Source organism: Phaenicophaeus curvirostris, chromosome 1 (genome assembly GCF_032191515.1).
Source record: "Phaenicophaeus curvirostris isolate KB17595 chromosome 1, BPBGC_Pcur_1.0, whole genome shotgun sequence".
NCBI lineage: Eukaryota > Metazoa > Chordata > Aves > Cuculiformes > Cuculidae > Phaenicophaeus > Phaenicophaeus curvirostris.
Window position 1 is genome coordinate 102,121,357 of NC_091392.1, and position 12,336 is coordinate 102,133,692.

At 38.6% G+C, this 12,336-nt stretch overlaps 1 protein-coding gene across 5 annotated transcripts in view; it reads left to right on the plus strand.

Annotated features, from left to right (window-relative positions):
- The window catches only part of GBE1 (1,4-alpha-glucan branching enzyme 1), a 161,830-nt gene that overhangs the window by 64,971 nt on the left and 84,523 nt on the right, over positions 1-12,336 (plus strand). The gene's annotated exons all lie outside the window — the stretch shown is intronic.

Below are 12,336 nucleotides of genomic sequence, written 5' to 3' on the forward strand. Positions count from 1 at the left end.
TGCACTCTAGCTCACAATTCCAATTAGACCAAGTGACCAATGTACTAAGTGACTTAAGGACTTAGATTACTTAAGTGTGAGCTGTTGTTTATCTAATTGTTATTTGGGACAACTTAACTGATGAATTAGGGGACCTTTTTGAATTGTTACTTTAATTGTTACGACAAATGCTTTTTAGTATGTCTGATCATAATAATTTCCTGTTTGAGTTGCTTCCTATTAATCTTTATATTCATATTCAATTTCTGTTGCAGATAATTTTGAAGCTTTAATGTCAATACAACGCAATTTCACACTTTATTTCATTTTATGCTTATATATAATCAAGTGTGTGGTACTGACTTATCTAGTGAGAAAATAAATTGAAGGCAATTATGGACCTTCCTCTATTCCAAGCAGGGGCAGATTCTTCCTGTTGCAGAAAAAAGGTGGTGCTGGTATTGAGTGTTTCAGAAAGATTTGTAAATGAAAGAAACAGCAAGATGCTTTCTAGATAGCACTTGGCAATGTTAAACATTTATTCAGAACTGTGGAATTTTCTACTCAGGTCTATTTGGTCAGTGATATGTGCTTGTATTCACTGGGGAGGGACACCACTGCATAATTACTTTTCATCCTATGTGATCAGAATAGATGCCAGACTGAATGCTGGAACAGAGGAGAGGAAAGAACTGTGAGGGGGAGAGAAGAAATTAGGAAATAGCAGAGACCAGAGAAATTGAATCCTTGCTCTACTGATGAGTAAAAACGATACTCTGGATGACTGAGGGCCCCTCATAAGTCATTCCTTATCCCCCTGTCCTCTAGTGAAAAGCAACAAAAAATTTAAATTTCCTGTCTTAAACTTTTAGGGTAAACCTTCTTTCCCCTTCAAGCACAGGAAGCTGTGAACTGAACTGGTTTAGTCATTAAGGGCTTCTTTAATCCTAATATCTGAAATATCAAATATTCTGTGTGTATTTATAGCCAAATTTTAAGGCTTAAAAGATATAACAATTATCTTTAAGTTGCTCAGAATTGGTGAAAAAATAGTTTGATTCTTTCTCCTTTTCTTTTTTTTCCTGTGTGCACAGGTCCCTCCCAAAAATGGGAAAGAATCAGAACTGGCATTTTATTGAATATATTATTTTTTTTCCATTTAGGCTTTATTGACATGTCTGCTAATTTCCATTCCAGTAAGTGAACAGCTCTAGTCTGAAAGAGGGGAGTATAAAACTGTGAGTGACTTGAGCTGCTTGCAGATGTTTAAAGTTTACTGAAAATAAATGACATGAAACATGATCTATGAAATGATGCGCAGAAAAGGTTGCTTTCTGAGACAAATTCCTTCAGCTAGTACAGCCTTCTCTCCTGCACAGTGCTCGCACTAAATCCCTTTCCTTCTGTAGTGGCAAGAACTGTTAAATCTGCAGGTACTTAAACATCAAATACAAAGAATGCTCAATTTACTTTGGAAATGAGAGAAACTAATTCTCTGCCATGAAAGCGACTAAGAAACAATTGCTTTATCAGTATAGTCCTTCTATGTTTTCTTTGAAAGCCGAGATATAAACAAATTTGTCTCAGCTTTTGCAGGATTATTCAGTTGTCTGGAAAGGGGTCTATGAATACTCACTATAACAGAAGGTGGCAAAACATCTACATCTATGTAAAACATGGACTATACCCATGATGTATTTAAAATGCTGTATTTTTTGGTAATATTCACTTGAGCAGAGAGTATTTCCAAGAAAAGCAGACATACAACTGTTCAAAGGATGAACCTGGATATTGCACCTCTAGCATCATAATACAACTTAAAAAGGACAGAAGTGTGTTTTATATTATGGACTTTGAGACAATGCTTAATGAGCAGTAGAATTGTATATTTTTTTTATGTCTATGTTTATGCAAGTGTTGAACTTTTTGATAAATTGTAAACAGCAGCTTAAAAATTATACTGTTCCAGGTGTTGTCACATGAGAATAAAACCTGAATTTCAGTAAAATGAGAATTTGGAGGTAAAGTAACAGAGTAAAACAATATCTTCTGCTTAACTCTTTTTTTCAAGAAAAGTAGTATAAATTCTGCTTTAAAAAAAGGCAAAAAACCTGGTTCAGAAATAAACTTCCACTTTCATAATTTTGGCATATTTTTCCAGTTTTTTAAACTGTGGAACCAGGCAGTTTTTTCCTCAAGCATGTTAATTTGTATTCCAGTTTATTTTAATAGTGTTTTTTAAAAACAAACTTTTATATATTTTGTCTTGATTCCTATTAAAAATGTGGCTTTTCCTATCCCTGAACTCATGGAATGGAAATGCCATAAAGTCAAAGGGGTGCCATAAGCTCTGGACTAGCCAGCACTGTCTAGTTAATTTTCTGGTAAATTAGGTAGCTTGTCTCTATTGTGATCCTGTTGAAAACTGCACACTTGAAATACATGTAAACAACCTCTCATCTTAAGTAAGGATTCTACTTGTAACTAATTTAGCACAAGCCTAAATATAATGGCTTTTTTTTCTTAAAATCATATTTGAAGATTATTCAGCTTCCAAGTTCATTAGGAGTGGTGCTGTAGACCCTGGAGATGAGGTGGGATCACAGCTAGAGTAGTTGATTGTGTTTTGATTTAAATTCCTTTCTCCATACTGCAAATGTCTAATAGTAATTGGGCAAAAACAATTTAAAAAATAATTGAGAACAAGGAATTACCTAGCAAAGATAAGTTACGTTTTTTTTCCAGCAATACATAATTAAAATGTGTAAATGATGCTGCCTTTCTAGGCTTATTGAGATCCGAGAGTATTTTGATTTTTAAGGCTCTGTATTCATCTTCTTTCCTTAGGGTTTTTTAGATTTTACACTTAATCCAGTTCTCAGGGACAGTAGATATACCGATGCATTTCTGTGAGCCTTTGGGAATAACGGTAGAAGTAAAACTTGGCAGATATCATGTGATGCCCTAAGTTTTGTTTGGTTTGTCTATTTCTGTACTGTGACTCTTTTGACCTGAGCACTTAGCCAAAATTTCAAGCTCTTGCTCTATCAAGAAGAAGAATTTGGCACAAAAGTCAGATTGAATTATGTTCTGGATTTAATCACAGATTCCTGCTTTCTTGAATGCAGCAGTTGCGATACAAGGTTCTGTGGCCAGCAGACATCCTTGGCATGTCTTTGGAGACTTTTTTTTTTCCCTCCTTGTTTGCAGTGATTTTTCTAGATTGGGTTTTGCATGTCCGTGCTTTGGTTCTTCTGAGAAGGCACCAGGCAATAACAAGTGGGAGAATCCTTTGGCCTGCTAACATACAGGTTTTGTCTTGTTTGTATTTGTTGGTGGTACTCCGTTTTGGGAATTACAGTTTGTAAGTGCTACAGAGGAAAGGAAAATTACTTAACTAAGCCATATAATGGAGAAATATCTTTTTTTTTCCCCAGTCTTTTCTTCGTCTCTTTCAGTTTTATGAAGTTTCAAGTGACATCCACACCAAATGTTCTTTGAAATGTTATCGGTAGAGTCTAGAGTATAAACACTGTGTCCCAGAAGCCACAATTTACATCAGGGCAACAGATGACATGCTGGTCCCCTGCTTCCTAACCAGATGTTCTCTCCAGCTGTATTCTGAACTGTTGGTGGAGAAGCTGATTGTAGCTCTATATGATAGCTTTCTTCAGTTTTTCTTAAGGTGGGATATAAACTACTATAGTTCAGAAACTGCTATCAGCCCTGGCATTGGAATAGGTCAGCTGTCAGGTGCCAAAGCCTGTGTTTAGTTCTGATTAACATGATCTATCCTCCAGTTGCCCCTCCAGAGCTGTGTGGTTAACCTGAAACTTATCTTCCCTATCCTGTGTTCCACTCTCATGAGAGTATTTCTACTGCTCTCTTGCATCTAAAATGGTACAGTACACCTGTGTTTGGTTGCTGAGATTATAGCCTTTTCTGCCACCCAGTGTTTAAATCTTGCATAGACTTTGTGCTGTATTTTAGGGGGGAAAAAGGTCCACCAATATCCATAGATAGTATGGTACTTCACTTAAGGATCTGACTTTTTAAAGGCATGTTGACCTTCTAGCATTTTCAGCTACCTCTGTTAAAGTTGGTATTTAATTTTTCCTTAAGCAGCTGTTTCTTTACCTGATTTTTGAGCTCTTCTAAATATCTGTGGAAGTGAAACTTGTCGCCTTATGTGTGATCCTCATCATGGTTTTTAACAGTCAGTTTTCTGGAAGAAATGGATACGCTGCCACTCTGTAACATTAGCACATTTAGCATTTTAAATTGATGTAAATTGATGCTTTATGGAGTAATACAGCATTAAAGGTTATGATTCTTTGCCTAATGCACTTAAAGATTAAGTTGGCACATCGGCATGAGTTACAAAATGCATATAATATGGTATGTATGTTCTTGGTATTCATCTTAGGATTGTTTTATTCACATTTGTTTTACAGAGTGCTAAGAGAGTGCACTTGTCTGCAAACTGTTACTTATTAGTTAACATGGACAAAGGATAGGTAGGACTCAAAAGCTGCTGGTATGTTTAGCTTCCAATAGGACTCCTGAAGAGTCTCTACTGGCAAGGCAGGCGTTGGTCAGGTGAGAGAAAGGAGGTTTCCTCTACTTGTAAGAGGCCCTTGATGGTGCTGGGTTATACTTTTCAGAATCCATATGGTTTTCTTGTGCAATTGTGCACCTTTCCTTGTTCTTCCTTTTGAATCTTTGAGCTAATAGCAAACCCATCTTTCTTTGTAACTTTACTGTTCTTACCATGCATAGCTATGCTTTAAAGACATTTTTTGCAGCTTCCTCTTAAATAAGCAATTTCCTTAGAAGCTGAAGCTATACACCTTTTGGGACACAGTTGAATCCCCAGTCAGAAAGGAGGGGAGAGGAGAAAAAAGAAGTTCCAGCCATGAGCTTATGAGTTATAGTATATGCAGTCTCGACCTGCTGTAGAATTGCTTTAATTCTTTAATTAAACATTCATCTAGAGGCTTGATTGTTTTACTACTCTGTATTTAGATTAATATAGCAGACTGGGAGGCTTTAAATCCACAGGTCCTCAGAAACTAAATTTCAAGTAAGAATATGTGTAACTTTCTTTGAAGTGTAGTTTCCTACATTAACCTCCATCATAGCAATCACAACTTTATGGAAATTTTCTAAAATGTAACTGCACAAAAAGTGGTATAGTAATGCAGTGATATATTGATATTTTAAGAAAAGCCTCATAGAACAACTGGCTGCAATTTTTCAAAATTAGTCAGGCAGCATATTTTGAAATATAGAGGTCACTACTGCCAGCCAATTAAATTCAATCATATCTTGAATAGACTCAGTCACTCTTACCTGAAGTTGATTAAGGTATTTCAATGGAGATCTAAAATTAGGCAAGATTCATCACACTGCAGAGTCATTCCTCATCAGTCTAAATGCAATAATGATCTTGTATTTAGTAATCCACGCTTAAATTGACAGTTTTCACAGCATTCTTGTGATTACTGTGGCAGGTTGTATGAGCAATATCTGTTGTGAATAGAAGACCACGCTGGGAAACGGATGATGGTTATATAACCTTGAGATGAGAAAGAGGTTCTAAATAAAATCTGCAAATGAAATTGGGCAGGTTGACTTACTTCTAATAAGTTTTCACCCAAGTTTGTTCTAGGTTGGAGGAAAAATTAGGCCATGGTATCAGGGAAAGAAGATGGGATTGTTAAGGTAACTCTCGGTTTTTTTCCCAGTTCTGGTGTGCATACGTTATATAATTTACAGATCCACTTGAAATCCATTTTTGGAAACCTCATTGGAGAGAGAAAGAAAATTGATAACAACAAGGGACAAAGCAATTAAAAAACATATCTACAAGGTAGAAAATTATAAACTATCAGAAAATGATAGATGTTTCCAGAAGTCAGCAGTGTATTTATAGCCAACAGATCAGAAGTGATCTGCAAATAATCATGTTGATCTGTTACATTGCTTCCAGTTTTCAAAACAATGTCATGTTTTCTTGAGGAATGCCTTTTAATGGACTAGCATAAAAATTAGGCTCCTGTCCCTAGAAGTTGGTTGAAACTAAAGCTCGAGATAGAATCATCCAGGTGAACTAGTCAGCCTGCTGCTTCAGGTGGTAGCTGTCTCTGTCCTACCAAATTGCTTCCTAGCTGAGGTTCAGTTTTTGATGGAACTGTTAGTGATTCTGTGCCAAAATTTAAGGAGGATTTGGACTCACTCAGCTTTATATGGATATTCTCTTTAGGATTATTTAGATTTAAAAATTACTTTGACTTTGGAATTAATGTAATTGAGAAATTTTATTGGAATTCATTACAAAAATATTAATGGAATTGTAATGAATATACAGAAACTGATTCTACTAGTATAATAGTAATGGATGGACTGAGAGTAGTTTTTGCTGATGTCAGTAGGACCCCCTAGGTTACAGTCCTCAGGGACAAGGGAGCAAAACAGAGCTGGCAAATATTTAAGGATGCTTTCCGTAAAGTGCCAGAGTGCTTCATCCTCCAGATGTAGGAAATTGGGCAGGGAAGGGAAGAGACCAGCATAACTGAGTCGAGACCTGCTAATCAAACAGAAGACCAAGAGGGAACCACACAGGCAGTGCAAGTAGGGACAGGTAATCTGGGGCGTGCATATGGACACTGCGTGGTTGTGTAGGGATGGGGTCAGGAGGGCCAAGGCACAGCTGGAACTGAACTTGGCAAGGGAAATGAAGACTAACAAGAAGAGCTTCTACAGGTATGTCAGTCAGAAGAGGAAGATTGAAGAAAATGTACCCCCAGTGATGGATGAAAATGTTGACCTCATATCAACAGATGAGGAGAAGGCTGTGGTACTCAACTTTTTTGTCTCACTCTTCACCAACAACTGTTCTCCTCACCCCTCCTGGATCAATGAGTGGACAACAAGAAGGGGACCGGTGGGTATAGCCTTGCCCACTGTATGGGAGGATCAGGTTCATGACCGTTTAAGGAACCTGAACATACGTAAGTCTATGGGACATGATGAAATGCATCCTAGAGACCTGAGGGAACTGGCTGATGTGGCTAAGCCACTCTCTGTGATATTTGAAAAGTCATGGTCTCGTGACTGGAAGAAAGGTGGCATGGTGCTGATTTTTAAAAAAAAGCTAGAAAATATGACCCTGGGAACTACTGACCTGTCAGCCTCACCTCTATGCCTGGAAAGATCATGGAACAGATCCTCCTAGAAGTTATGCTAAAGCACATAGAAGACGGGGAGGTAATTGGTGGCAGCCAGCATGGCTTCATCAAGGGCAAGTCCTGTCTGACCAACCCAGTGGCTTTCTATGATGGGGCAAAAATCAGTGGACACAGAAAAAACAGCAGTTGTAATCTGTTTGGACTTCTGTAAAGCCTTTGACACGGTCCCCCACAAAATCCTTCCCTCTAAATTTCAGAGAGATCGATTTGATGGGTGGACTGTTCAGTGGATAAGCAGTTGATTGGATGGTCACATTCAGAGAGTACTGGTCAATGGCTCGAAGTCCAGATGGAGATCTGTGACAAGTGGTGTCCCTCAGGGGTCCGTACTGAGACCAGTGCTGTTTAGTATTTTCATGAGCGGTATAGACTACGGGATTGAGTGTACCCTCAGCAAGTTTGCAGGTGACACCAAGCTGAGTAGTGCAGTTGGAACACCAGAAGGTTGGGATGTCATCCAGAGGGACCTGGAGAAGTGGACCTGTGAGAACCTCATGAGGTTCAACAAATCCAAGTGCAAGGTTTTATACCTGGGTCGGGGCAGTTGGTGGTTTCAGTACAGGCTGGGGGATGATGTCAATGAGACCAGCCCTGTGTAGAAGGACTTGGAGGTGCAGATAGTTGAGAAGTTGAGCTGGCAGTGTGCGCTTGTAGCCCTGAAGGCCAACTGTATCGTGGACTGTATAAAAAGAAGCATAGCCCACAGGTTGAGGGAAGTGATTCTGCCCCCCTGTTCCACTCTTGTGAGACCTCACCTGGGGTATTGTGTCCAGTTCTGGCATCCCTGGCATAAGGAGGGTATGGAACTGTTGGAATGGGTCCAGAGGAGGGCCATGGAGATGATCAGAAGGGTGGATCACCTCTGCTGTGGGGGTAGGCTGAGAGGGTTGTGGTTATTCATCCTGGAGAAGAGAAGGCTCTGAGGATACCTTATAGTGGCCTTCCAGTACCTAAAGGGGGGCATACAGGAAAGCTGGATTATTCTGGATTATATAATCTAGAGTTGATGAGTTTATTTTTAATTTATTTATTTTGAAAAGTATTAAGCTTGGGCATTCAGAAACAAGTACTTACAATTCTTTTTTTAAATTAAGGACATAAAGAGGGTAAGTTTTCAAATTGCTAAACATTTAGTTGCTGTCATAGACAAGGGTAGGAGAAATTCCTTGTTTGTTGAAATTTATCTCTTCACATTGACAAAGTATCCTTAGATACTTTCTGTGTTCAACAAATTGGTGAATCTTGAGTAATCTAAAAGGCAAACAATGGAGAAAAACAAAAAAAACCTTTTTGAAGTTTAGTGTTTATACCTTCAGATTTTTAGGCCTTTTTCACTACCCTGTAATCTGGAATTCTATATTTCTCTTCCTACAAAATGAAAATAAATATTCAGACCAGAGCCTAATTGTAGTGATTGGTAGCTTATGACCATTCTGGGGTTGACACTTAAACTCCAAAGATTATTTATGAAGTAAATGCTTTTTGAAGAAGAAAAAAGTCAACTACAAAACACTAAAATTTACATTATCAATGTTTTCAGGCTTCCTTTGCCACCACCTTCTTGGATAATAAGGGCATTGGAAAAGATGAAAATCTGCTTTGACTATGTTATAAGAAATTCCAAGGTAATTATTTCATCATTGGGTTAAGTGGGGAGGAAACTGAAAGTCTATGAGGAAATCGATAAATAGAAAGAACTTTAAGCTGGATGTCCTTTCTAATGCCTATCCAACATTGGTTAACAAAGCTAGCACCTTACAGAAAGTAGCACAAAATAGCATTCTTATAAACTAATTAATTGTGTACTAGATAGATTGAATGTTCTGTAGGATTACATCTACAGTTACTTATAGCACAGCACAATCATCATCCAAATGTGCAAAAAGAAAGAAAAGATTTCAGTAGAAAGAATATCTTCAAGTGCAAGGTATGGCCAACTCATTTGACTGTAATGCTGAACTGTCAATATATGCAAGGGCAAACTTGTTTTAAAATACTCCAGAGAACCTTAGTTTTAGTTTTCTTTGTGTTTTATCATGGTTAGACAACAAAATTTGGTTTTCACAAGGTTATGAAGTTTCCACTGAAGACTTATATTTTAATCAAAAATTGCTGTCATTCTGCTATCTCTTAAGTCAAGTTCAGTAGTAGTTGCACTGAAATATGGTCTGAAATAGAAGATACCTATAATAAGAACAGTTGTGTTCATTGTAGCTGAACGTCTCAGTATTTAATGGAAAAAAACCCTTCCTGTTAAAAATAAGCACTCTTAAAAAACCCCTCTATGTATTAGCAAGATACTATCTGACGTTTCCATTGTCACAATTTAACTTCAGTGGACTAATGGGTGTACATTTGAATACATTTTGGCACAGTATCTTTCCCACATGTCTTTTGTAGAAATTACAGATATGATGACTACAGAAGGATAGTGAGTATGTTAAAACTAATGTTCAGATTGCAAATAAATGCTTAATTTTTTTTTAAAAAAAAGAATCACAGATAAAACATAGCATAGCTCTGAATAAATTAAAAAATGGTTGTAGCTATTTTTGCCACACAGTTCAAATCATGGTCTTGCTACATATACACTACATAAAGTTACTGTAACAATCTATTATATTCTAAAAGTTCTTATTCTTATATTACTATTCATGAAGTACAAATTATATAGCTGAAATGATAGTATCTAGTAAGAAGTTGACATAGAAACTACGAGTCTTTGAATATAAACTTTTTCTTTCAGTTCTCTTACATGAAAAATGTTTGAGGCATACAGAAATCAGTACATTTGCAATTCTGAAGTTTGTTGGACAGCCTAAGAGTACTGTTGTCTGTCTTGAATCACATTCCTGAAGAATGTAACTTTTTAAATGTGCAGCAAATTGAGGAACGCTGCCCTGTACTTAAGAATGGATTTCTATTTAATATGTACCCCATACTTCTGATCTTCTGTGCTGTTTTGTGTGAATGCAAAAGCTTTGCATTTTATGCTTGCTGAAAGATAATAGGGACTGATGTGTGTGTAAATTGGTTTTGCCAGATGGCTGCGTACCTCTGCAGTCATTTATTGAGTCTTATACTAGGGAAGATATAAGATGATCTTCAGGTTCTCTGAGCTTTCCACTGGAAATTTTCTGTGAAGGTAATGATTCATTGTACAAACTTCTGCCACTTATGCTGAAGTTTGTCACGTAACTGAGCAGTCTTATACCATGGTGTTGAAAAGAACATTTTGGACTGTATCCAGAGCTATTGTTTATGCTAAGGATAAAATCTGGAAGTGTGAGAGGAAGTAATCCAAACTTTGTATTAGCTAGTATTAGTATAAGGAGTGAACTTTCCTTACTACCCACTTCCCCAGGGACATGGAGCCAGTATCTTGGTAAGCCTCCTGTGATGTCTGTTCTGGATAATGACTGATAATTAATGCTTCTACCCTTCTTAAATTTTTTTTTCTCCTGTTACAGATTTGACATTGTTACCAGCTCTCTAGGTGTGAGGAAGGGAAGTATTTTGGTGAATAGAACACAGACAGGCAAGTGAGACTTTGGGGGTCTAGTATGCCAGTCTCTGAGATACTAAAGTAAAAGGTTATTCAGATAACACATTCTTCTCAGTAGCAGTTCTTGGATGGTAAAATGTAAGTGCCTTTCTCTCTTCAGGACTCTTTATAGTAACTACTTATGAGGTTGGTTTTACCTGTGCTAAAATAAATTTTAAAAAGTAGCTGACAGTCCATTGCTTGAGGATTAATGTTTTTTGTTTTGATTTTCGAGGTAATTACCTATTAAGACCCCCTGTAATAGCATATGGACACTGAGTTGGCAGGAAGATTGATGAGGTTTTGTTAGTGTGTTCCTAGTATATACAACTTCAGTCTTTGTGCTACCACACTAGAAACTATGTTTCATTGTCAACTGGCAGAAGAGACTTCAGGATCACCATATCACAGAATGGCAGGGGTTGGAAGGGATCTCTGGTGATCATGTTGTCCAACCTGCCTGCTAAAGCAGGCTCACCTAGAGCTGGTTGCATTAAGATGTGTCCAGGTGGGTTTTGAATATCTCTGGAGAAGGAGACTCCACAACCTTTCTGGGCAGCCTGTTCCAGTGCTCTGTTACCCTCCCAGTAAGTTTTTCCTTGTGTTCAGATGGGACTTCCTGTGTTCCAGTTTGTGCCCATTGTCCCTTTTCCTGTCATGCTGCACCATTAAAGGGAATCTGATCCCATCCTCCTAACACCTACCCATTAGATATTTATAAGCATTGATAAGAGCCTGTGTCAGTCTTCTGTAGGCTAAACAGACCCAGATCTCTCAGCCTTTCCTCATAAAAGAGATGCTCCAGTTTCCTAATTGTTTGTGGCCCTAAGCTGGACTGCCTCCAGCAGTTCCTTGTGTTTCTTGAGCTTGGGAGCCCAGAACTGGACACAGTACTCCAGAGGCGATCTCAGTAGAGCAGAGTAGAGAAGGAGGAAGGCCGATGGCATCTTGGCTTGTATCAGAAATGGCGTGACCAGCAGGTCCAGGGAGGTTATTCTTCCTCTGTACTCGGCACTGGTGAGACCGCTTCTTGAATACTGTGTTCAGTTCTGGGCCCCTTGCTATAAGAAGAATGTTGAGGCTCTGGAGCGAGTCCAGAGAAGAGCAACAAAGCTGGTGAGGGGGCTGGAGAACAGGCCTTATGAGGAGCGGCTGAGAGAGCTGGGGTTGTTTAGCCTGGAGGAGGCTGAGGGGTGACCTCATTGCTCTCTACAACTACATGAAAGGAGGTTGTAGAGAGGAGGGTGCTGGCCTCTTCTCCCAAGTGACAGGGGACAGGACAAGAGGGAATGGCCTCAAGCTCCACCAGGGGAGATTTAGGCTGGATATTAGGAAAAAATTTTTCACGGAAAGGGTGATTGGGCACTGGAACAGGCTGCCCAGGCAGGTGGTTGAGTCACTACCCCTGGAGGTGTTTAAGGGACAGGTGGACGATGTGCTGAGGGCCATGGTTTAGTGACTGATAGGAATGGTTCGACTCAATGATCCGGTGGGTCTTTTTCAACCTGGTGATTCTATGATTCTCTGTGGACCTGCTGGCCACACTCTTCTTAATGCACCCTA